The following is a 6227-nucleotide window of genomic DNA, read 5'->3' on the forward strand; positions in this document are numbered from 1 at the left end:
CATTTTGACCACTGACTTCCCAGCAATACAATGTTTTTTTCCTCTAGAACAGCACACTACATAAAACACTACCCTTTCCATACAGGCCTTATTTAGAATTGTACTGACCACTTGAATTCCCCTGAACGTGAAGAAGGCAGTACATCTACAGGCATTAATTTGTTTTTAATGCTTTTGGGAAGATAGTTTTTCAAAACAGTGAACAGTGACAGAAATGCATGCACGTCTAAAAACGATACTAAGGTACCAGAAACGGTGAAGGAATGAAGACAAAGACAGAAAGGAGGTGCCGAAACCCTATACAATTATTTAATGAGCTAAAAGCGTTCATGGAGATTGTAACAGCTGGGTGAGCTGGGATTGGGAAGTAATATTATCAGATTGACAATGCTAAAATAATCGCAAGAATGTAAAAAACACTAACAGGTCAGATCAAAGCTCCATCTAGCCCAGCAGCTTCTGACAGCAGCTAATAGTGTATGAGTAGGAGGAGTACAAGAGCAGGGCAAGCACGTTCTCCCCAGAATACCTTCCCAGCTCTGGCAACTTGCAAGTCAGGAACTTGCTGAGCTAGAGAGAGAGTCTTTGATGATTTTTCAGTTGCTTTTTGAACCCATGGAAGGTTTTGTATCCACAATATCCTGAAGCAAAGACTTTTTATAGCTTAACTATAGCTTGCGGAAAGAATTATCTCCTTTAGTTTGTTTTGATCCTTCCATGTTCTACTTTCATTTGATGTATCTCAGTTCTTGCATCCAGCAAATCGGTGAACAATCTTGAATCCTAGTACCTTTTTTGGACCACTGAAGATTTTATAGACTGCCATCATATTTCCCCCTCAATCATCTCTTTTATAGACTGAAGAGGCCCAATCTAGTTATGCCCCATCTGGAAGCCCTCCGCTATCTCTCATCAGTCTATACATTTTTTGAACCTTTTCCAGTTCTATTATATTATTTCTGAGATGGGGATACTAGAACTGCACAGGGAATTCAAGATTTAGGTACATCATGGATTTATATAGTGGCATAATTATGCTTTCTGTTTTTGTCTCTATTTTTCTCCTAATAATTTCTAGTAATAATCCCACTAGTTCTCAATTTGCATTTTGATCACTGCTGAGCCCTGAGCTGATGTTTTCACAGAACCTTCTCTTGCAAGCCCAAGATCTTTTTCCTTAGTGGTAAAGGTCAATTCAAAGTTCATCACCATATATGTAAAGTTATGATTGTTTTTTCTCATATGCTATCATTTTATATTTATCTAATTTGATTTTCACCTGCCATTTTGTCACTGAGTCAATTAGTAACATAAAGTCTTTCACAGTTCTTCAGAAATTGCCCTGCCCTGAACAGTTTAATATCATCAGCATGTTTTGTTACCACACTATTCACGTCCTTTTCTATGACAATATTGAACAGCATGGACCAGATCACAGATCCTTGCGGGACTCCACTGTTAAAACCAATGATTTATTCCTACTGTCTTTCTCCTTTTAAACAGCTATTTGTCCATGTAAGACCTTTTCATAACCCATAGCAGCTTATTTTCATCAGTTCCTTTGGTGAGGAATCTTGTTGAATGCTTTTGGAAATCAGTAATAATTGAATTTTCCCTGTCCACATGCTTGCTGACTTCTCAGGGAAGGCTGATAGATTTGTGAGACACTACTTTTCTTTACAAAAGTCATACTGTCTTCCCCTAATATATCATTTTCTCCATGTGATGACTAATTCTCTTCTGTTCTTTACATTGTTTCTACTTATTTGTCTAGTAAGGATGTGGGCTTCCTGGTCCACAGTTTCCAAACTCTCTCTGAAATCCTTTTAAAAAACTGGTGTCATGTGAGCAACCTTCCAGTGCTCTTGTGCTGAGATAGTTTTAAGTGAGAAGCTACAGTCAGCAGTTAGTACTTGACCTACTTCATCCTTGAGCTTCTTGAAAACTCTTGGTTGAACACCATCTGGTCTTGGCAGGTTGCTACTGTTCATTTTGTTAACATGTTCTCTCATCTTTTCTTCTCACACTTTAACTTGAGAAAAGTCATTCCCCTTAGAGAAGTGTTCCACTACTGGAATTTACCCAGCTCTTCCATGCCATTCACAAACGCAAAAATTCATTTAGTTTTTCTTTTACGGCTGCATTTTCTCCAAATGTTCCTTCTGCATCTTAACAACCTACTTGCCTGACAGACCAGTCAAACTCTCTGGCAGGCTTTCGGCTCCTGATGTGTTCACAGGATTTATTATTAGTCTTTATAACTTTTGCAAGTTGTTCCTTAACCTCCTTTTCTGGCTGCCTTATTAGGTTTTATATTATGGGAGTATTTAACCCATCAGAGTTTACAGTCCTTTCCTATTTTTCTAATTGGGATACAACTTCTGCTTGTTGAAGGATGCCTTCTTCATCTACAAATCTCTCTTACCATGCTTTTTACACACACAGCCTTCCTTTTAGAAATTCTTAGGTCTTTATTGATAGGCAGTATGCATTTGCTCTGCCTCCAGAACAATGTCTTTAAATAGTCTCCATGCCACCTATGAAGATTTAACTCTTTCAGACATTCCTTTTAGCCCCCTTTTAATGATACATTTCTCTTGTTTTATATTACTCCTCTGTGCTGATTTTTTGTTGGTGGTTCCACAGGATGTTGAATCCAAGGATATTATGGTTACTGTTACAGAGTGGTTCTCTGTCAATAATATGATGACCCTGCTCAGGACCAAGCCAAGGGTTGCTTTTCCTCTTTTGGTCTACATTTGAGTTGTTGGAGTCTCCCATCAGTTGCCTGCCCTGCAGACTCTCTGACCTTCCTCCCACTAGAAGTGCTACTACCCTTGTTTTAGCTGACCGTTAGTGCAGTAGTGTATTTTTTCTATTTAATTCTGGAATTTCAGTCCCCTGAGACTCTATCTTACTTGTTGACACAGTTAACTGGTAATTGAAAGATACTTTCTTTAACATATGGCACCACTCATCCACTGGCACGGCTCGTTCTATCTTTGTATTTTGTACCTGGTACTACATCTCAACAATATAACAGATAAATTTGATTGTTCACTTTTCCTATTAGCTTTTAAATGCCAAGGCTAATGACATCTTCCCACTGAGATTAATAATGTCTTGAGCTCCTGTCTCAGGTTGCAGGAAGACAGACAGGCCATGGTTTTACATGCTGTTTATGGCAAGGGGGTCTACAGATAGGTAAGGATTTGTGGAATGCAAGAGCATCTGTGTTATTAACGTTATCAGTACAAGGACATTTTCAGTGCAAAGGGGACAATAAGCAAAGGGGGAAGCAATAAACACGGCACCCAGAGATACAAACCCCGGCAGGCAAGCGGTAAGGAAGACAAAGACAAGGAGCCAACCCTTCAGTCGCTTTGGCAGGCATGAGCAGCCTGGACTTTGTAACTGATAAGAAGGAGGAAACAAGAGGAACATGATGATTTTTTACACAGGGAGCGGCCTGCAGGACTATGCGAAACTTTCTAAGGAACAAAGAGGGGATGAGAGAGGAGGGGTATAAAAAGGGCTGAGCGCACGTATGCAGTGCCTGTCAGTACGCTGTCTGACCGAGCCCTGCGCCTGATCACTGCACTCTACCCTATTTTCGTAATAAATCCTTTCTTAACTATCTTACCATGTAACCTCCCACTCTGTCCCGTGTGTGAGCGCTGTCAAGTCTAGGTGCCAGCAACTGGAGAGACAGAGCAAGCAGATCTGGGGCCAGTGACCAAGTCAGACCTCTGGCGATGGTGGCCCCCATGTCTGTGGGGCAGCAGCAAGGGAGTGCAGGTCTCGGCATCAGCAGCTGGTGGGACTATGGGGTTATGAGACTGCGCCAGGAGCGCATTAATTCAGTGTATGCCCAGATGCATTTAAAAATCCCTTTTTATGCCTAACTTTATATTTGGGCATCTAAATGTCTCTGAGAATCACTAAGTCTATAACCACAAATCTCAGAGATGATAGGAACTATCCTATTATAACATGTAATGAGATTCTGTCCATCTCTCTCTCCATCTATTCTTGAAGCCATTGCCTAGTGGTTTGAATCCGCACCTCAGCCTGCTCCCAAATTCAAATATATTTGCTGTCATGATACATTACACCACCATGGCCAAAGCTGCTGTTGTGACATACGTTCAGCAGCAAATGTGGGAGTAGCTGAAAAGTGCCTGGAATCTATTCATAGCGCATTTTTACTCCAGTGGAAGTGAACAACATGTTCTGATATGCTTTCTGCTAGTTTTCTCTTTTTTTTTTCCGAGAGATGCCTTTTTCTCTTAAAATGATGTTTTCTTCTCAGATTTATTAAGGTTTTATTTCTGATCCACTGATAAACTGTTTCTTTACAACACCCTTGCATTTTCATGAGAAATGAAGACTATAATGCTTGTTTCAGTTGCTTTTTCAGTTGCTTGCAAAGCGCGGTTGTTTTGCTGCCGCAGCCTGATGTAGCAAACCCTGGGACATAATGGTGCGGGCATGGTTGTAAAGTCAGGGTCTTCATTTGCATCTTCTAGCTTGCATCTGTAAGCACAAAGCAATGAATGGTTGCTTGCAATTATGGAGGGCCAGAATTAAAAGCTAGTCCTAAATGGTCCTTCTGTCCTCTGTTCCAATTACATTAAGCCAACAACTGAAAAATGGAGAAGGAAATATTCTTTCTGACATTTATACATTTTCTTTTGAACTGTACAGAAAGTGAAGAGATCAAGGATCTACGAAGCCCTGACTATAAATGAAAACATTAAATTAAACAGCCAACAGGACACAGAAGGGATACATCATCTGTTGTAGAGACTAAGGGACATAGTCTGGCAAGAACTGTAACGAAAAGACCAACATACGGATAAAAGGTACATCTGCGTTTACATTAAGTTCAAAATTCAAAGGAATCTAAATCGTCCTGCTTCAGGACATGAGCTGATCAATAACTTGGAGTAAGGGCTCACACGTATGTGTCAGAAAACTGTAGACATTTTCAGACTTTTTCATGAGGCAGTTACTCTCGTAGCAAAACTATGCAGACTTCTACCAAATCCCTTGCAGTTTTGAGTGACACGGCACCACCAGTTTTTCAGGCACTCACTGAAACATCAGATGACAACATTTCCCCCGCTCCCAGGGTGTTGCTGKTGTCCACCCTGCCTCACTGATGCTGTTTCTCCTCGGATGTTTTCCTAGTAACCCAGCAACAATGTGAGTTACTCCCTAGCTTTCACCAGGTTAGAAATATGCGGATCTGCTTTGTGTGCAAGATGCAGTGTTGGCATTACTCTGAGAGCCTTCCGCGGAGCACGTTGAAAAGGTTAAGTCTCATCTATACCTTCGGACAGATCCAGGTTTTCACTTTGTCCAAGGGCAAGCATGTTCTCCTCAGCTCTTCCAACACGGTTCCTGCAATGTATTCTGCATTGTAACAGCGGTGCTCATAAATTAGTGGTTGCCTATGTCTGGATTATTGCTCCTGTTTTAGAGCAATCAGCTAGGCTAGGGTATAATTTTAGATACCACAGAGATAGGCAATGCATCAAAAAAAAAAAAAAAAGGCTTAGCTAGCACAATCTGTAACGACTTAACATTTTCTTGCTTAATCAGCTTTCTCCCGCAGCTGGCAAGCAGGCTTTCTACCTCTGCTCCCAGGTTTTTGTTTCAGTTCATTCTTTTTATGGTTCGAGCTGTTTGTTACTCATGCTCCTGTTGGAATGTAGACTGGGCCACGAGGTCAAGTTTTTGCTCTCTGCAGTCATTTCCACCAGCCCAGCGTGCCACCAAATCAGAGGAGAGGCGTTTTACTGGTGGTGTGGTAGCGGTGCACGGCTCTCATTAAAAAAATTAAAAAATAAAAAATTCCTAACTCATAGCTTGAGATCTGAAAATCTTCAGCAAGCGTATTACTCAAGATAAAGCAAAATACAAGCGATTAAAATTTCGCGATTTTGAGACAGATCTCATAATCCCTTTTGGTTGTGAGTCAACATCTTTCAAAAAGATGGGACCCAAAATATCGCGTAGGAAGCGAGAAACCAGAGAGCGAAGGCTGCAGGATAACGCAGGCCTGTGTGTGACTGTCCTCTGCCGGCCAGCGGGACCGAGCGAAGGGACAAGGGGGAAAAGGAGCGTTTCCCCGCCACGGGAAATGCCGGCATCACGAGAAACTTGACAGAAAAAAAGCTGTGGGGGGGGGGGAGAAACACGTTCTTGCGGGGAAAATAAGT

Source organism: Apteryx rowi, unplaced genomic scaffold (assembly GCF_003343035.1).
Source record: "Apteryx rowi isolate R43461 unplaced genomic scaffold, aptRow1 scaffold_22, whole genome shotgun sequence".
NCBI lineage: Eukaryota > Metazoa > Chordata > Aves > Apterygiformes > Apterygidae > Apteryx > Apteryx rowi.